Genomic DNA, 21,119 nt, shown 5'->3' on the forward strand with positions numbered 1-21,119 from the left:
GTCAGGGTAGGCTAACTGCTGTAACAAACAGTCCTGATGGTTTCACACAACAAACACTTCTTCCTTGCTCACACCACATTCCAATGTAGAAGTTCCTGTTCTGACAGTGCTCCTGTGCACCTCTCCCTTTTCCACCTTGTGTATCTTCCAAATTCTGGGCTACAAAAAAATTGCCTTCCGGATACACCAAGGGGAAAAAGAGAGATCACGGAGCATTGTACATGAGACTGTTAGGGGCTAGGACTGGAGGTGACATATGTCATTTCAGCCACATTCTACTAGACAGAACTCAGGCATATGGCCATCCCACATGCCAGGGTAACTAACTAGGAAATGTGGCCTAGCTGAGTGCTCAGGAGGAAAGGGACACAGGTGAAGTGAGCCTCCGTCACAGACTACCAGGTAGGGACCACAAAGACAAGTAGATCGGGTAGAAAATAGTCATGGGGTAAAGACCTTCTGAGAAATGGTTTTACCCAGTTAGGGAATGTCTTTAGAACTACCACCATTGTCTTAACCCTGGGCTTAAAATTATAAACAACAATAAAATAATTATGTTGGGAGAATAAACTAAAAACAGCTAACCTCACGCTAGGAAACATGATGAACTGTGATGAATTGGAGCTACAGATGTAGTGTTAGCTGCCAATCCCATCAAAAACAAAAGTATAAAAGAAAACTTTAGGTCCAAGTGCCTAAGCAAGTATGCCTGATCTGGCATCGATTCAGACCCACTTTGTCCTTTAACATCTTTATTCTCCAAGCATTGTCTTTATTGCCAGGGGGTGGCAAAGTACAGCCCACAGATACACCCTGTTTTGGTATGGTCCCAAACTATAAATGGCTTGTACATTTTCAAATGGGCTGAACAAAATCAAAAGAATCATAAAACATCAAGACTCATTAAAATTAAATTAAATCCAAATTTCATTGTCCATATATAAAGTTTTATAGGAACACAGCCATGTTCCTCTATTTAGATGTTGTCTGTAGCTGCTTTCACACTACAACAGCAGAGTTGAAACCTTGTAACAGACTGTATGGCTCGCAAAGCTGAAAATATTTACTATCCGGCCCTTTACAGTAAAAGTTTACCAACCCCTGGTCTAAGCCAAACTGGCTACTTTCTGCTGTCAAAAACTGTTGTCAAATACACAATGTTTTTGCTTTGCAGGATGCAGTATGTTCGATGTTCAAGCTTTTCAGGGTTCCTGCCGAAACCAAGTAACAGGTTGCCAATTCTTCATCTACTTCCCTTCCTTTTGCTGTTCCTATTCATCACTTCACACTACACAGCAATCTCAGTGTCTATAGCAGCTACAGTGACCAAAGAGGATAGGAACCCCCTCTGCTTTTCTATGCATGAACTGGGAAGATTTTGCTATACCTCCAAAGCTTCAAGCAGAAAAAGAAATCCTCAGCCCTCGGAGTGATCTGGAAGATTTCCCACCATTTCTTCCAAGCGCCTTCCTCCGTGACTACTTTCTACGTCTCATTTATAAACACCACTGCTCCCAGCGATAGCAGCTGGGATTCAAAACTACTTCTCTGCTGGCGATTTATCATTTCACAATTTTATACACACCCTACATCAGCTTCCTAGGGCTGTCATAACAAAGTCAAAGCCAGCATTTACTCAAGTCTGTCTGAACTCAACGCCCGAAATAATTCCCACTAGCCCATCTTTCCAGCACTTTCTCTGCCCCAGGAAAAAAGGCCATGAATCTAGATACACCACTGGATATAGATCTACGTGTTCCAAGCTACATTTTCTGATCCATGGATCCTTTTTCTCTGCCCAAAGGGTCTACTTCCCTCTGCAATTTTCATCAAATCCAGACTTTAATTCCTAAACTCAACCTTGTTTCCCATTTACTCTTATTTATAGGGAACATAATTACATGCAACAATGCTGCAACTAATAAAAACTTTACATCAGCTGAAGTTTTGTAATTCATCATATTTTTTTCCTTACTGGTTTTAACCCATAGCCTGCCCAGCAGACCCCTCCAAGCTGCCCAGATCCCCGGGCTTGTTTCTGCAGCCCATTGTTACCCATCACAGGCCAGGTACAACTTCCTGGCTGCCTGGCGACTCAACTTCCCATATCAAACTAGTTACATAACTATACTCTGGGCAACTTTTGCTGTCACTGGCAACCGCCTATAATTGGATGAAGCCACGTATTCTTCATGAATTTTGGGTCATTTTTGCTCTTCCAACCATGATTTACAAGGGGTCTACCAAAAACTAATCTTTCAGTTCTGTAAATTTCCACAGTGCCATTCAACAATGGGCAATTACTTGATATAAACAGTAAATACAATCCTCAAAGCTTCAAGGCATTTTCCACAAAAATTTATTATTAAGTAAATATACTACCCTGCCTCCCCCCCACCCCCCGCAAAGTCATGAGCCAACTCCTATTACATAAAGTTACAAATTCTACTATGAAGTGATTACTCCTTTCGTGGGCATGTGGGGAGGGAAGAAAAAGAGAAAAAACATAATATTAGCTGCTAAAATCCAGAAACTGGAAGTAATGTAAACAGCTACCAAATGGTCGTCACATAAAATAAAGACCACACATTTCATAATTTAGCCAAAAACCTAATCCAAGTTAACTTATAACAATGAATTAATGGCACAGATGGTTGTCATGGTGACCTCATTTTGGCTTTACATAATCTAGATGTCAGATGATGCATATGAGATGTGACATTAGAAAATTGCTGAAATAATGAACAGTGAGCATGCTTTAGAGTCCTGGCATCTTTGACCTTCTTAAATTTAAACTACCTTTTAAATCCATCTGAAAATATTCAAGACAGCACTTAGGCCTCTTGATTTATGCTAACAATTTGATTGTCTTTCCCTTCTCTTAGCAAAGCTAACCACATTTGAATATACTGAACAGTTTAACCACCGCAACAGATTTCTGATCAAAGCAAGTGTGAAATCATTTTCCCAGCTTTGTACAGCAAAATTCTTTATGCAAGTAAGTCAACAATACGGAGAGGAGATAATGCAATTCAAAGGGCGTGAAGACAGGGCTTACAGAAGAGGCATTTGCTAATATTATCATGTGAAATTTGTTTCTTTTGTTTTCTTAAGTCTCAGCTGGGAGGCAGCAGCAACTGAAACAATGTTCTCCCAGCATAGCTAGGTCTTTAAGATGCTTTAGAGAATGAAATTATTTTCTAATCATGAAATCCACTAGACTGTGGAACAACCTAAGAGAACTCACAGAATGTCAGCAGGTTTGGGTCATTTTGAAGTTAACACACTGGGGAGTATGGGGTGCCCCAAATTAATTCACTTAAGGCCACTACTGGAACTAAAACAAGTGAGCAGTCCTGAGATGAGACAAGAGAACACAGGAGCCCTACTTCCTGGCCTCCTGGTTTAGTAGCTAATGCAGATACAATAGCTGAGGAGCTTCCCAAATCAGGGAGATGAGACACACTGGGGGAGAGTAGGAAAAGTCTAGAGTTTGTAGTACAATTAAAAGTATTCATTTGTAAAATCTTCTAAGCTTTGATTCTCAAAAGAAAGGTGATCATCAATAATTATAATCCTGACTTTACCCTGTGGTAAACTGCAAGACTTTACCCCAAAGGCAGAGAGGTGAAGCATTGATAATCACATGAATGGGCCTATCCTGATACTCTACTGCATATCCTCCACTCAAGCTTGAGTACATATAGTTTTCCTCCTGCTCAACCTTGTGGTCTCAGGTTAGGATAATACTGCAGGAGAAAAGGAAGAGGCCTCGGGGTCTGCAAAGAGTGTAGAGGTCGCCTTTGAGCCATAGCCCAACTTTAGCCCAACGTGAATCGGCAAGTCATGGAGAGCTCTCCAAACACAGAGGGCAGCCCCACGTGACACAACGTACAGTTCTTTTTTCTTTTAATGTTTATTTTTTTTTTTTGAGAGAGAGAGAGCGCACAAGCAGGGGAGGGACAGAAAGAGAGGGGGACACAGAATCTGAAGCAGGCTCCAGGCTCTGAGCTGTCAGCACAGAGCCTGACCGGGGGCTCCAAGTCACAAACCACGAGATCATGACCTGAGCTGAGGTTGGAAGCTTAACTGATTGAACCATCTGGGTGCCCTGACAAATTTTTAATGTATTTAAAGACACAAGTCTTTGAAGACCTTCTTTGTCTGAAAATGTCTTTTTTTTTTTTTTAAGTTTACTAACTTATTTTGAGAGAGAGAGAATCCCAAGCAGGTTACGCGCTGCCAGCACTGAGCCCAATGTGTGGCTTGAACCCACAGAACCATGAGATCATGACCTGAGCTGAAACCACAACGGAGCCACACAGGCACCCCTCAATGTACATTTCTAACAACTTTCACCCTTTCCACCTTTCCAAAGCTCTGATTTAATTAAATCAGCCAGTGGGAAGATCTGTGATCCTGATTACTAGCTCACCTTCAGACCCTAGCTTTTGATTCATACTCTCTGGTGTTTTCTTGCTACACATTTTCTTTTTTTTTTTTTTAATTTTTTTTAACGTTTTTTTATTTATTTTTGAGACAGAGAGAGGCAGAGCATGAACGGGGGAGGGTCAGAGAGAGAGGGAGACACAGAATCAGAAGCAGGCTCCAGGCTCTGGGCCATCATCAGCCCAGAGCCGGACGCGGGGCTCGAACTCACGGACCGTGAGATCGTGACCTGAGCTGAAGTCGGACACTTAACCAACTGAGCCACCCAGGCGCCCCTACATTTTCTTTAATACCTGTATGATTACTACACATTTTAGATTCAGATGGGAGGCAGTCTGCCTAGGTTAGAACCTCAGCTTCCCGGTTACTGTGTGGCCTAGAGGAAGTGTCTTAACTTCTCTGAGCCTCAGTAAACAGAGAGACCCTTAGTAAGGACATCAAGGTGGGGCTAAGAATGGAGAGAACCTGAATCAGGACATCACGGGGGGGGGGGGGGCTAAGAATGAAGTGTGAAGGTGCAAGGAGAGCAGTGAAACTGCCTGGTATAGGAAACAACCAAAAAACTGTGGGGGCTTCTATTCTCATCTTTCCCAGCCTGTACCATGACTCATCTATATAACCAACTCTAATAAACTGACCTCCGTGGACTCTAGCTCCTTAAAGCACTCAAATCAGCCTCGGCTGTGTTTCCATGGCTGTCTCTACCAGCCCCATACATAGTTTAGAGCCTTCTTGGTCCAGAGAGTGCTAAGCAGAAACAGAGGGAACATTATGGTTTTACATTTAAGAAGACGACTTAGTAAGAAAAAAAATTTTTAATGGGAATATAAGAAAAACCTAAAGAGTAAATGTTATAGCTATACGAAAGACACAGTTACGTATCCAGGTTCATACCATACCACGTTTTCATCGGGTTGTGTGAGAGGGATTCATAACCATTAGATTAAGGAGGAAGGAAGAGAACACAGATGGAAGGGTGGGGGGATAGCTAGAAAGGAAACGAAGGGGATGGAGAGGAAGAAGGAAAGGAGAAGAACCAGAGAGAAGCAAAGGAAAAAGAAAAACTACCTTAAAGCTTCAGTTGGTCTGAGCAGTTACGTTCTGTCCTACACAGCAATGTGCCCTTGTTCCCACAGTCTGAACAGCAGTAGGACACCTGAGGGTCTAGAGATACACGGAGTCAGGAGCACCTCCATCCTGGGAGCTGCTGCCCTTGCCATGAACCTCCAACGGTGCCCCGCACCTCCCTTCCCACAAGCCGTGGACGGGCTCCCCGTGCCACCCTTCCCACGAGCCCCAGTCGGGTGCCCACGCTGCCCTTCGCAGGAGCCCTGCACATCTGATAGCTGAGTCCTGCACTCTGGTCTCCAGGCAACAGATGCCTCCTGTTAAGAGCAGGGACAAGCCTGATCCCAGAACTGCCACTCCTCGTCTATGGCGTTTAGTTTAAACAACCTCTGCGCTCCATAATCAGTACGCTCCTCCCTACCCTTTAACTGTGAAGCTAAGAGTCTAGTGTTTGGAGACTCCAAAATGCTGTGATTATATACAAACGTCACAGTGACAGGGGGAACACAAACAAAACCCAAACTACAAGAGTGGTTACCGCAGGTTATGTATGGTGGGTAAACGTGAACACACAAACAGATGTGTGCACACACCTATATGTGCACGTGTGCCCACACCACCACACGTGTGCACATACACGTGTGCTGGACCGCTACGTACATACCTGCAATCCCACAAGCACACGCATGCATACAAACATGCAACACACCCATGCCTGTGCATGCACACACAGTTAAATTAATTAAACAAGGGAGACATCAGATTCAGGGGGCTCTAATGGCCTAGCAGCCTGAGTAAGCAAACCAAAATGTCAGCTTGTAAATGCCTCAAAGTTAAAAAATTTTGATTTTATGGGGCGCCTGGGTGGCGCAGTTGGTTAAGCGTCCGACTTCAGCCAAGTCACGATCTCGCGGTCCGTGAGTTCGAGCCCCGCGTCAGGCTCTGGGCTGATGGCTCAGAGCCTGGAGCCTGTTTCCAATTCTGTGTCTCCCTCTCTCTCTGCCCCTCCCCCGTTCATGCTCTGTCTCTCTCTGTCCCAAAAATAAATAAACGTTGAAAAAAAAAATTTTGATTTTGTAACAACAACCTATCAACAACCAATCACAAACTGCCAACTAGGCTTGAAGCAATAGCCAATCAATAGTTTCCTTGATTTACTTCTGCCTTTTCTTAACCAAAATCTCTCCCTGAGGTCCTGTCAGTGGAGCCCTAACTACTTCCAGCGTGCTACACTTGATTAGAAATGCTTTTTGTTCAAATACTCTCTTAAAATGTTTAACACCTCTCAGTTTATCTTTTAAGCACACATTCATATACACAAGACACACAGACACACTCATATACACACACGTACATATACAACCACACATATTAGTATGGTGAACTCTTCCTCAACAACTGACAATTGAATGGGCTACAGACTTCACAGGCTTCTTGCAAGGCAGAGGTCACTGTTTAAAATAGTGAGTTGAAGGGGCCCCTGGGTGGCTCAGTTAAGCATCCAACTCTTGGTTTTGGCTCAGGTCATGATCTCATGGTTCGTGGGTTCAAGCCCTGCATGGGGCTCTGCATGGGGCAATGCAGAGCCTGCTTGGGATTCTCTCCCTCTACCCCTCTCTCTCTGCCCCTCCCCCACTCCTGCTCGCTCACTCATTCTCTCTCTCTCTCTCTCTCTTTCAATATAAATAAACTTTAAAAACAGCATACTGATTGAGGAACGGGTGCCTGGGTGGCTCAGACAGCTAAGCGTCCAACTCTTGATTTCAGCTCAGGTCATGATCTCACAGTTCGTGGGTTCAAGCCCTGAGTCGGACTCTGTTCTGACAGCATGGAGCTTGCTTGGGATTCTGTCTCTCTCCTCTCTCTCTGCCCCTCCCCATGTTCTGTCCCTCAAATAAACTTTTAAAAAACAAAATAAAATTAAAATAAAATAAAATAAAATAATAAAATAAAATAAAATAAAAGTGAGCTGAGGTAACAACATTTTAAAGACTGAGACTTTGAACTTGGTCCTCCAGTATTCCTTGGTTACTGATCACTGCCCTGTGATGAGTCATGGGGGGTGGTAGACGTCACGTGTTCTCTCATCCCAGTGAGGGCCTGGACTTCTCAAGCTGCTACGATGCACAAGGAAGCTTTCCACAACTGGAGAGCGAGTCAGAGGAAAGTGGTGTGTGCATCTCCCACATTAACCTTCCACTAACGTGCTGACCGTAACTGAGCATGCAAACCCAGACCTCATGTATTCCGAGGTGTGCTCCTGGACCAAAGGGACCAGTCCTGCTCTCCCTGAGCCAAAACTAGAACAAGAAAACAAAATTCCATCACTTGAGAAAGCAGTGAAGGGTACCTCCTCTCCTCCTGTGTGCCCTTGACATCAGGAAGCAGGTCCTCCTGGCAGGTGGGCAGGTGCCCAGGTGGGGCCCAGGTGTGGGTTAGAGTGGGAAGAAGGAGGACAGCACATTCTATTACCCAATTCCCCATCTGCAGGCCAGAGTCAGCCCCACTGGATGTGAACTAAGAAATCGTCATTCAAGGGGCGCCTGGGTGGCGCAGTCGGTTAAGCGTCCGACTTCAGCCAGGTCACGATCTCGCGGTCCGTGAGTTCGAGCCCCGCGTCAGGCTCTGGGCTGATGGCTCGGAGCCTGGAGCCTGTTTCCGATTCTGTGTCTCCCTCTCTCTCTGCCCCTCCCCCGTTCATGCTCTGTCTCTCTCTGTCGCAAAAATAAAAAAAAAAAAAAAAAAAAAAAAACGTTGAAAAAAATTTTAAGAAGAAATCGTCATTCAAGAGTTCCAGGAAGCCTGAGGGGATCAGAACCCTCATAAGCACACTGTGCTGCTCCTGTCCCTTCAGGTCTCTACTCTTCCGTAGGTGTACTACCGAGACAAACTGTGCTCTCAGGAGAGTGACACCGGTGAACCTGCCGGCGGTCTCCCGGTTGTCTGGGTGCTGCAGCAAACATCTTTAACATCCCTATTACAATACGCATCTGCAGGGTCCAAACAGGAGAGGAGGGGTGAGGCAGGGTCCCCAAGGAGACAGCTGGGCAGGAGCTTCAGACGGGCTTCTGTTTCTTATTTCTATCAGACAAGTTTAAGTAATTGGACAAATCAGCTTATAAATGAAACCTAATGTTCAAAGCCAACTGTTGAAAATGAGAGATTTTCCTTCTGTTTATTGGTATGGTTTTAACCCAGTGAGACAGTGAGAGAGTTATATCCACTTAGTCCTGCTGTCTAGCATCCATCCTTCTGTGAGGTTTCCAGTTGACTTTAACACCATTTTTGATCCACATCGTCAAAAGTTAACAAGATGAACTATAGAGATGTTCATTAGGGGTTAACATTAAGTTGTGAGCTTTCGTCAACAGAAAAAAGAAAAAAAGCCAACATATGGAAGCATTGCGTTTCCAAAATCACGGGAGCATGTGCATGTGTGTGTGTGTGTGTGTGTGTGTGCGTGTGCAAAATCCCCTGGGGTAACACACTGTTTCTATACTTTCTCATTTCAGGGACGACAGGAAAGATTATATTTCACTTTCATCTTGTCTGCCCAAGGAAGAGATCATTACATTTTAACAATAATCAATAATCACAATGAAAAGATAGTCTGTACTTACCAAACAAGGTAAAAATTTAGAGTAACACTGGTGTAGTCCCTGGCCCCATTTCTGTGGTAATCATGTTAAGGGAACGTGCTGTCATTGTGATCGGATTAGGTTAAATGCCAGCGGAGGTTCATGGGGCTCGGTTTCTATTTGCAATGCACCGTGTGCTGTTCGACCTGTCCCTTACAACCGCATTCGTGTTTGATAATGCAACACAATCATCTATCACGATCAGGATGAAAGTAGAAGAGAATGGAGGAGGTGCCATGGAACTCTCACTCAACCCTTCTGATAACCTTGTATCTCGCACCTCACAAAGGAGCAGAGTGGCACATCAGGAACATGCTAGGGCCCCACAGAGCCAGGCCGGATGCTTACCCACTCAGCCTGCCTCACCCACGTATATATATAACACCTGCAAACCTGTTACTGTTTGTGGATGAAAACACACAATTTCTCACCTAACAGTTGTGTGTCTCCCTTTTGGTTCCTGGGCAGGGCTCTAATGGCGTATCTTTGCAAGTATAAAGGAAGCACACCTCACCTTCCAAAGTACACAGCGGAATGAAGGAGACCTCATACTCAATTCCAGCAGGCTCCACGGCTTCCCAAAAATTGGCAGCCGTGGCACCCTTCCAGAGCCTCACATAACCTCAGGGGGGAAACATTTGGCTCCTTGACGAGGCTGAACTTTCCCATCTTTAAAAATTCTATTATATTTTTTACATCAATGACATCTTAAAATATTATTTTGCCTTTTTTCTTTGAGTTTGCACACCACTTCTCATTTTCCCAAATTAGTAAGGACCGAAGTACTGAAAAAGTGCTGAAAGGTACTTATTTAGGTCCCAAATGGGAAATATCATGCGGGCACTTTTGTAGCACAGATGTGATTGTGGCCCAGCAAAAGGGCAGGGGCCGCCGCGGGAGCTTCTGGAGGTTATGGCTGGGCCCTGAGCGATTATGTACTAGTTTTCTGCTGCCCTGTCACAAATTGCATGAAAACTTACCGTAAAACAATGACAGGTATCTGCCACAGTGTCCCTGGACCACGGGTTTGGGAACAGCTTACCTGGGTAGTTGTGGCTCAGGGTTTCCCGGGACGTGTCCGCCAGGGCTGCGCTCATCTGAAGGCTTGGTGGGGGCAGGACGAGCCAATTCCAAAATGGAATGTGGACAGAGCTAGCAATCTGGTGATGGCTGTTGACAGGAGGCCTCAGTTCTTCACCACAAAGATCTCTTCACGAGGCTGCTTAACTGTGTTCGTGACAACTGTCTTCCCCAGAGCCAGTGATCCAGGACAGAGGAAGGCACAACTGGCAATGCCTTCTATGACCTAGCCTCCAAAGTAACACCTCGTCGTTTCCATGTTCTCTCAGTCATAATATCGTACTGGGCAGCGTGCATCAAGGTGGAGAAAAGCGCACGGGATGCGAATATCAAGAGGGAAGAGTTAAGGGCCCCTGGGTGGCTCGGGTGTTAATCGCAGGACTTCAGCTCAGGTCACAATCTCACGGCTTGTGAGTTCTGGCAACATTGGGCTCTGTGCTGTCAGCTCAGAGGAGCCTGGAGGCACGTCAGATTCTGTGTCTGCCTCTCCGTGCCCCTCCCCTGCTTGTGCTCTGTCTCCCTTTCTCTCTCCCTTTCTCTCAAAAATAAATAAACAGTAAAAAAAATTGTTTTTTAATTAAAGGGGCTCCTGCATGGCTCAGTTGGTTAAGCATCCAACTTCATTTCAGCTCAGGTCATGATCTCATGGTTCGTGGATTCAAGCCCCACATCAGGATCTGTGCTGACAGCTCAGAGCCCGGAGCCCGCTTCAGATTCTGTGTCTGCCTCTCCCTGCCCCTCCCCTGCTTGTGCTCCGTCTCTCAAAGATAAACATTAAAAAACAATTTTTTAATTAAAAAAAAAAAAAGAGGGAAGAATTACTGGGGGCCATCTCGGAGGCAGACTACCCCAGTTTCCCAGAAAACGAAGAGAAAATTTGCCAGAAACCCATGGTCATGCTGGACCCTTGATGGAAAAAGCAGGGTCAAGAAGGAGTCTAGGGCTTAGAAACTGGCTCACGGGGTACCAGGATGGCCACCAGCCCAAATGTGAACATCCACAGGTGCATGGCAGAGAGTCCACGATAACGAAGACATCACAGATGGAAGGCCGTCCGTCCAAGCCTTCAGTGGCGGAACCAGCTAGAGATTCCCAGTCAGAAACGCTTGGAGTCAAACAGCAGTACAGTCGTTCCAAACGGGTCACTTGGGGCAGAATTGCAGGCAGCAGCCGGAAGGAGAACCCACCCTCGAGAAAGGAACCGCTTCAGGGTAGGTCTCCGGGCGGTCAAGCGGACGAGGGAGCCGAACAGGAACCCACACTCGCGTCAGAGCCTAATGCTGCGCGCAGTGGCCCCGCAGGTGCCATGAGCCTTCCCCGCAACACTGGCTGCGGCGCGAGGCCCACCTGCACGAATGCCACAGCCCGTTCCTGCGTGGAGGCAAGCTTCCTGCCACGGAACGCTCTGGATCTAGAGCTCTCACAAGAAAGCCAGCCAGCGCCCGCCAGCCTCCGGCCGCAGTGCATCCAGCCGCCGCCACACTGTGAAACCAGAAGCCTGCCCTCAGGCGACGCTCCACCACAGGCGGACTGTGCGGGTAATCGCCCAGGTCTGTGGCGGCCTTCAAAGCTAGCTGTTCGGGGCTCCTCCCTCGGGTGCAGGTCTGGAAAGTTGGGGCGTAGCACGTGGGGCTCCAGGCCTCCGCCCCTCAGGGGGCGGCGCCAGGCTGGAGCCCCCGCCCCCAGGACGGAGGGTGGGTTACGGCGACCCCGAGTCCCCTACTTCCGGGCCAGGCCCATCTCTCCGCAGTGCTTGCCCTGGGGTGGCAGGGCCGCTGCGTGGGCTGTGAGGGGCGAGAAGGGGCAGGGAGGGCGCCGGTGACCCCCAGAGCGGCGCCGCCACCTTGGACGCAGGACGCTCTGAGGGAGAGAGAGCTTGAGGCCGCTGAGGCTGCCGGGAGCCGAGGAGGGCCCGCGCGGCCGGCCGCTGAGGCTGCCGGGAGCCCAGGAGAGCCCGCGCCGGCCGGCCGCTGAGGCTGCCGGGAGCCGAGGAGGGCCAGCTGCAGTCGCAGGCTGGTTTCTCAGCGCAGCTTGCCGGGGAGGCTTGCTACCTGGGCTGATGGAGACTTGCAGTTTGTCACGTAAGCGCAGTCGGCTCGCAGGTAGTGGCTGGCGTTCACTGAAGGGCGGCCGGTTCTGGAATTCTCGGGGACTTGCACTGGCTCCGGCCACATGGTCGCTGTCACTCCAGAAGTGGTATCTGTGTTCCAGGCGGAGGCAGAGGGAAGAGGTCAGCGTGCAGGTCCTTGATCCCTTTGGTCAAGAAAGCAGGTTAATACCGCCCCCCACCCCATTTGATATGTACAAAGCAAAATCTTACAAAAACAAAACAAAAAACAAAAAAAAAAAAACAGGCTCTAAGAAAACTCCATGTGGCACACGCTGAGCATCCCAGATTCCATTTCCTCCTTCATTCTTAAGAAGAGCCGTGTGACTTAGTTTACCACCATAATGTGCTCTGTTAAAATATATACATCTTGCGAGACTCTCTTGAAGCTGTAGGTAGCCTTGGGATATCATTCCAGCTAATGAAACTTAACTAGGAGACTCCTAGAGAGTGTGGGGAAAGTTTTAGCTTTCTGATGAAGACATCTTTCCTTCCACCATCCCTCCTTCCTTCCATCCTTCCTAACCCTCTTCCTTTCATCCCTCCATCCCTCCTGCCCTCCACCCCTCCTTTCTTCTTTGAGCCTAAAACATATACTTTTGGGGAAGCCATCTTGCAAGTAGGAAGCAATGAGCAGGAGGATTAAAAGTACAAGCTGAATGGGGCGCCTGGGTGGCTCAATGGGTTGAGTATCCAACTTCGGCTCAGGTCATGATCTCTCAGTTTGTGAGTTCCAGCCCTGCGTCGCACTCTGTGCTGACAGCTCAGAGCCTGGAGCCTGCATCGAATTCTGTGTGGCCCTCTCTCTCTGCCCTTCCCCTGCTTGTGCTCGCTCTCGCGCTCTCTCTCTCTCTCTCTCTCTCTCAAACATAATTTTTTTTTTTTTTTTTAAAGTTCAAGCTGGAGAGAGGAAGGAGACAGTCTGGGATACTGGGGAGAGTGTGAAGTCACTGCAGCAGCCTTGGATTATGTCTGGATCTTTTATAATGTGAGAAGAAATCAATTCCTGCTTAGTTAAAACTGTGTGTCGACTTTGTCATATCCAACCAAATCCCGTCATAACAGATATGGTTAGTCCTGTATTGTCCAAACTCATTTGGACACAGAAACTCTTTTGCCTTGTAGAATCCTTAACCACATTCCACAGAATTGTTGTTCTGTTGGGCATATTTTAGGGAAAGACTGAACTGGTAGCATTAGAGTGGATTTAAGTGAGGAAAAGGGGGCAGCTCCTCTACCAAGATGTTTCGAGAGCCTATGTGCTGCTCCTTGGGTGCATGGAAGGGGTACCAGGGAGAAGGGAGTGAGCTTTGATAGAAATGTTACCATAATTGAAAATAGCTCAAAGAATGAGAATCAGAAGTCCTGGAAGCATTACGTCAAAAGTACATTACTCATCTTTATCTTCAGAACACAAATATTTTCAATATTATGCCCCACTGTGAAATTTATAATCTAGTTTTCATTACTGATTTGCATTACTAGCACAGGAGTTGTAACTTAAAACATCTTCCACGAATGAAATATACTTCCCAGGTGGTTGCTGCTCCTGCCTTCTTCCACCTACAGTAATTCAAAATAAGCACCAGCTCTTTATGATTATTATTTGATGAATTCCAATGACATGTAAGTCTGGGAGGCACTGTGCATTTGCTGAGAAGAAAATAAGGGCTTCAGGGTTGTCCTGGAGCTATGCTGTCCAAGAGGGTAGCCACTGGCCACGTGCAGCTTTTGAGAACTTGAAACATGGCGAGCCTGAATTGAGAGATGCAGTAAGTATAAAATACACACAGGATTTGGAAGATTTGGTATGAGAAAAGGAATACAAAATATCCATTAATAATTTATTTATTGGGGCACCTAAGTGGCTCAGTCAGTTAAGCATCTCATGATTTCAGCTCTGGTCATTGTCTCATGGTTCATGGGATCATGGGTTCATGGGATTGAAGCCCACATCAGGCTCTGCACCAGCTCAGAGGCTGCTTGAGATTCTCTCTCACCCTCTCTCTCTGCCCCTTCCCCACTCACTCTCTCTCAAAATAAATACATAAACTTAAAAAACTTAGTTTTATTTATTTATTTATTTATTTATTTATTTATTCATGTATTTATTATGTGCTAAAATGATATTTTTGTGATGTACTAGATCAGTGGCCTGTATTATTAAAATTAATTTTGTCTGTTTTTTATCACTTAAAAAAATTTTTTTTAATGTTTATTTTTGAGAGACAGAGAGAGAGCGTGAGTGGGGGAGGGGCAGAGAGAGTGAGGGAGACACAGAACCCGAAGCAGGCTCCAGGCTCCGAGCTGTCAGCCCAGAGCCCCACACGTGATCATGACCTGAGCCGAAGTCGGATGCTCAACTGACTGAGCCACCCAGGCGCCCCTTTTTATCACTTTTTAATGACAGTGCTAGAAAATTTTAAATTACCACTATGGCTGGCATTAAGGCCAGCATTATATTTCTATTACATGTGTTCTAGACACTCTTGTCCCAGTATTGTGACCTTTTGAGGGAGTCTTTGGGCTTCAGTTTCCCCAGCTATAGAATAGGGTGATTGCTCCCAGTTTTGGATCTATGAATTGTAAAATGTGTGCATTTCCTCTTTCCTTTTTTTGTCTTTTAAGGAAAACCGTCACTTGAATATTTTCCTGGAGAGAACACGGAGCTTGGAGTTAGAAAGCCTGGTTTGAGTACTGTTTCTGCCACTCCCTAGCCAAGTGACTTTGGATAAGTTGCTAATTTTTTAGTATTAGTTTCACATAGGAAGAACTCACATTTGAAGCGTTTTAAAGAAAATCCTACCTGAATGTGAACCTGGCTCTGAGTAGACACATGGTTGTCTTGAAAATGAAGATATTCATTTACAGACCCAGAAAACAGTATATAGGAAATATATTTGACAAGATAGAGGAACATTTTCCCAGCAGCTTACAGCCCACAGCCTAAAGTATAAAAGTACATAAAATGCCTCCCACAATGTCCACATTAGTTATTTTCAATCATTCTGCTGAAGGCTGAAGCGATTAGTACTTAGGTCCCCAGCAAGAAAGGAATCTCTGTAAGAAAACAAATATGTGCCAAGTGATATTCAGGAACTGAGAATACAGTTGGAAAAAAAATCAAAAACTCAAAAAAACAGTCAAAAAATCACACATGATTCCTTCCCCTCATGGTGCTTATTTTTCAGCAACTACAGAAGTTCCAGCATTACACAAATCTGTCGATAGCGATTGGGAACAGAAGGAGCAAGCACAATAGATGTGCAGGTGTCAACATTTCTATAAACACAACAGAAAGTTCCTGTTTAAAGTTAGAACTTTTGGGGCGCCTGGGTGGCTCAGTCGGTTAAGCGGCTGACTTCGGCTCAGGTCATGATCTCGCAGTCCGTGAGTTCGAGCCCCGCGTCGGGCTCTGTGCTGACAGCTCAGAGCCTGGAGCCTGTTTCGGATTCTGTGTCTCCCTCTCTCTGACCCTCCCCCGTTCTTGCTCTGTCTCTCTCTGTCTCAAAAATAAATAAACGTTAAAAAAAAAATAAAGTTAGAACTTTTGAGAAATTATATGCAAAATGTCTACGAATTCTGCCACACATTTATGTCCTGTGATACAAGTAAGTGGCAAGTCAGGGATGGACAAATACAGGATGACTAAGAAGACGGAAAAGGTCAGATGACAACAGAAACTCAGAGTGATGCTAGGAGCCAAATGACAGGAAAGTCTGGGGATCCAAAGCAGAGAGCATAGGTAGGGCTTGGGGCAATTTCCTGAACTTGGGCTTTAGTATGAGTTTTCAAACATTGGAGAGCAGTGTCCCCAAGGTCCAAACTTGCAGGTTCAGCTCAGGAACCAACAGGTCACATCAAAAGCCACTCTCTAGCTGTACCTGGATGGTCTTCCTAAAATTCTTTACACGTTTACACTTTATCTGTTATTAAACCACTGGCAATGTATATACTGTCACCATTCATGTCACTCAAGGAATCACCTTTTGGTGTTTATAAAGAATCCAGTTACAATCATTGACTCATACATTTTACAGAATACAGACTCCTGGGGTAGATGTAATCAGACACATGCAGTGTCCTGACCACTTGGAAGTAGAATGGTGCCCAGGCAAGCCCTTTCCCTACCTTTCTTCATTCATTCAATACATACGTATTGCATATCCGTGTTATGGGTTGAATTGCGTCCCCCCAGAATTCATGTGTTGAAATCCTAACCCCCAGTACCTCAGAACATGACTCTATTTGGAAATGAGTCCATTTCAGGTGTAATTATTTAAGTTAGGATGAGGCCATATGAGGGCTGGGGAGGCTAATCCAAGATGACTGGTGTACTGGGAGCTGAGATGGAAATGAATAAGATGACTTCAGATGGTGATCAAGGACAGCCCTTAGACACACCGCATTATAGGTTCTTCTTCATTTTACTTTTTTCTTATTTTACTTTTATCTTACTTTATTCACAAAACTGTGAGCATGTAAAAACTTAAATCAAACTTGGATAGCTGCGGTGCTGGTATGCATTCCATTCCAGGAATGAATGGCCAATTGGCATTCGGAATCTCCCATTACAGAACCTCATACTTGTAATCCAATCCTACTTCCATTTTCCTTCTTCAGTGCACATGGTCACTCTCCAGTAAGATGCCTTTTAATCAGCAACAGTTCTCCCATATTCCTTCTATATAATATAAAGTTATATCTTTACCGTACAAGTCCATAAAGCCTCACCAGACATATAGCCTACTTAAGCAGGCTGAGAAAAAGAATGATTTTCATTGTATATCATTGGGCATTTTTTTAAAACTTTAACAAGAGTAGAGAATTACGTGAATGAAAAGTAAAAGTAGAAAGCTGGGATGAATTATGGCCACCATGCTGGCAGTCTCAACAGGAATGTATAAAGGTGTATGTTATGCAGGACTAACAAATGGATAAAAGATATTATCATGAAAGTAGAGAAGTGGCTGCCTGGGTGAAGATGCTTGTGGAATCTTTTATGGCTTAATATGAACACAGCTTTAGAATGTGTAATATAGTCAATGTCAAACTGAAAAAAAAAAGTTTATGATAATACAATTTGACTATTCATTTTTTCCCATTGCCTCAAATACTTCTTTACCAGAAAAAAAAATTTTTTTTCTGTGTATGGTGATACATACTAGATAGACGTTGGATGGATGGATGGATGGATGGATTCATGATAGATGGATGGATAGATAGATAGATAATGATGGATGGATAGATAGAGAGATAGAGATGGACAGATACAGATAATTGTATCCTAGGAAACAAGGTCGAGAAACCTGGATTATCTAGTCACTTTTTCAAACTGTCTTCCCCAAGCCCTAATGTGCCTCTTTCTCTGAAGGGACATTTGCCATTTTGCCAGGACAAGTCTTCATTATTCTTTTTTTTTTTTTTCCATTGTTCTTCATGGTACAGAGCTACCCCAGCACCACAGGTGTTTGGCATCCCTGAACCCTGCCAAGTGTACCTTCCAACCCTCAGTCATTAGGATGACAAACACATTTCCAGCACACTTCGAGCTCTCATCTTAATTCAGCAGTTGCCATCAAGTTAGCCAGCAGGTTTTCTAGTCTGCCCAATGCTATCCACTCAGTGTTGCAGAAAAATCTGGATTGGGTGGCAATGCATAAAAATGCATTGTTTTCCATTCTGCATTGCACCCAAATGCCTGGCCATCTTGAATAACTGGAATATCTACTAGCAACTAGGCCCACATTTCCACATGGCCATGGTCTGGGGGGCTGCTAGCTCCTCCCCACTGTACCTGACTTGTTTCCCTCTTTAAGGTACCTTCGTGGCCCCTAGTGCATCTAGCTTAACACCTAATTCCCATATTCTGCCTTTAGAGCTGCAGTTGACCACTGATGCCTGGGTCCCCACAGATTTGATGGACTTCTCTGGGATGAGGCCTGAGAAACAGGACTTTTTATAGCTCCCCAGATGCTTAGAAAGTGCAGCTAGAGCTGAGAACCCTGCTCTAAAGCCTTGTTATTCAAAGTGTGCTCTGTAGATCTGGTTATTCCCAGGGTCCATGGGCAGATAGCATCAGCATCACCCAGGGGCCTGTTGGAAACGCAGAACTTCAGGTCCCAGTCCTGACAAGGCTGTAACAAGATCCCCTATGACAAGGTGATCTGTAAGCATGTTAAAACAACACCAACATAAGCCCTTTCTCCTCTCTTTGGCAAAGCAGTCATTCCAATGGCTTTAAACAGCACCTCCACATGGATGACTCCCATGCAAACCTTCCCTGGTACATTATACTATGTTTATACTATGATTACATAAAACTGCCATGACTTTCCATTCAGGCTTCCTGCTGGTTCTGACTTTGGGAGCTGTGCTTATAATTTGGAGTCTCCAGGTTCTTCTCTATTTCCCAGATTCACTGAAAATGTGTCCTGTAGGTTGCTGTTGTTTTTCCTTGTAACTGTGTAAGTTTTCCAGAAGGAGACAGTTCAGAACTAAGCTTCTGCTGTGCTCCTATCAGAAACAGAAATCACTTTTTTGGACTGAAAAAAAAAATAACGTATGATTTATTCCCTCTCTCCTGTTTTTTCTCGTTCTGGAATTGCTTTTGTTTATGTATTGGGCTTCCTCAAATGGTCCTCTAATTTTCTTATCCTTTCTTGTTATCCATTGTCTTTTTTTCCTTCTACTTTCTGGATATTCCTTAATTTCATTTTCGGTAGGAAGCTCTTTCTGTGCTCATCCATATTCCCTTGACACATGCATTTTCATGTCCCCAAGACTGTCTTCCAGCTGCCAACACCTAACAAGTGGGGACTTTCTATGGCGACAGTATCCCACTGGGCTCTTATGAGCAGTGAGCTATAAATACCGAGGAATTATTCTGCCTTGGGAACAGCCTCCACCTAATGACTGATTGGCTTTTTCCACTTAGCTTATTTCCTTGGAGATACATCCATGTTGCTGTGACTATAAACAGTCTGTTCCTTTTTATTGCGTAGTATTATTCCTTTGTATGGATGGACCACAATTGGCTTAATCATTCATCTGTTGAAGGACACAAGAAATTGGAGCTATCACAAATAAAGTTGATGTATGGATATTTGTGTGAACATAAACTCATCTGTCTAGGACAAAATCCCACAATGGCAGTGATTGGGTTATATGATATTCGCATGTTTCATGGTACCTGGTTTTTGAGCTAGAGGGCTTTGGACGTCACCTAATGGTAATGAAAACTATTCCCAAACTTTTGGACAGATAGGATGCAATCAGAATGTTACTATATGAAAAGTAACAACTTCATGCAATATGGAAATTAAACTGGACATGAAAGGTTCAAGCAATACTGTCATGATGAGGAGAAGGATAAAGGAAGTGAACAGAAGAGAGTCAATGGGAGTGGACAAGAGAATTGGATCCAGGGGGCAAAGTTCTTTGGAATCTTACAGGGTTAATTCCATAGTTGGAAAAGGATACCCTTGTAAAATATGACCCTGTGGTCCTCTTCAATCCCCAGGGGGATGTTTGAGGAGAAATATAAACAAAGCGAAACAGAAGAGAAAGTTGTGCTTAAATTTATTTGTAATGTGTCCATTTAACATTAAAAACTATTCCTATAAAGAATACTGTGGCTTAAATAATAGTGAAAAATCTCCACCTCATTTTCTTTTCCTACATGCAGCCTCTCTGTACTGCTTTTAATAAAATAAAGCATGATGTGCTTCTGTGGGTAAATTATGATTTTTCCCTAATATATTCCAATTCAAACTATTTTCAGAGAGCCCAATCTGAAAATTGCTCTCATATCTATAAAAAGCACATGTATTTTGAGAAATAAAAGATGAGAAACAAGAAGAAAAAGATACTTAAAAAAAAATTCTACAGCCGGTCTAGTTACAGCTTGAGCCAAGAATCTGATGTCCTGAGAAAATAATTCTCTCCGACAGTTTTAGAAAAGGAAGAACCCAGATAAAAATAAGCCTCTAGCAAATGGAGCCTGGACAAGAATCTATCCCCTCCAAAAAAAAAATCTAATTAAAAATATATACCATCTCACTTGCATACCTTATTTTGGATCCCTTAAAGATAAATTATTATTAAATCTTTTCCAAGAATTGCCCAACTTTAGGGGTGCCTGGGTGGTTCAGTCGGCTAAGCGTCCAACTCCAGCTCAGGTCATGATCTCACGGTTCATGGGTTCAAACCCCGTGTTGGGCTCTGTGCTGACAGCTCAGAGCCCGGAGCCTGCTTCAGATTCTGTGTCTCCCTTTCTCTCCGCCCCTCCCCACCCCTGCTCTGAAAAATAAAATAAACACTAAAAAAAAAAAAAATTGCCCAACTTCATCATAACCCCCTATGTCTTTGTAGTTTCTTATCACAGTGGTAAGGTTGAGGGTGGGTAGCGGGGGCGTATGTTGTTTTGTTCTGTTTGTTTCTTCACGGCAGATCCTGCGAGATGGAAAGCAGCCCCAACTATTCCATTTTCCAAATTTGGATGTTCAGGAAAGCCAGTTTCAATAAAGAAAAAACAAGCAAAACACACAAGGAAACAGAAAACCTGAAAAGATACATTTGCACCCAGTTGTGTAAAGCCAGAGGGATGACACCATTGATGAAATCTGGTGACATAAAACACCTGTGAGGAAAGCCAATCACAGACACCCTGGACTCCTGTGGGTATTACTTTCCTTCCATGAATCTTCTTCTCCAACCACCTCTTTCTCCAGGTTGTTCCTCTTCCCTCCTCCACAAGGAATGCGGGGTTCTGTTCC

At 44.7% G+C, this 21,119-nt stretch overlaps 1 long non-coding RNA gene across 1 annotated transcript in view; it reads right to left on the reverse strand.

Moving 5' to 3' along the window:
• LOC124509634 (uncharacterized) overlaps positions 1-10,642 on the reverse strand; it is a 175,370-nt gene extending 164,728 nt beyond the window's left edge. The window contains exon 1 of the long non-coding RNA XR_006961470.1: positions 10,198-10,642. This is a non-coding gene — a long non-coding RNA (uncharacterized LOC124509634). The remainder of the gene's footprint in view (positions 1-10,197) is intronic.
• Positions 10,643-21,119: the final 10,477 nt, after the last annotated feature.

This window comes from Lynx rufus, unplaced genomic scaffold (genome assembly GCF_022079265.1).
Source record: "Lynx rufus isolate CCGP_SWC_20201006 ecotype Redwood Valley unplaced genomic scaffold, mLynRuf1.p SCAF_14, whole genome shotgun sequence".
Classification (NCBI taxonomy): Eukaryota; Metazoa; Chordata; class Mammalia; order Carnivora; family Felidae; genus Lynx; species Lynx rufus.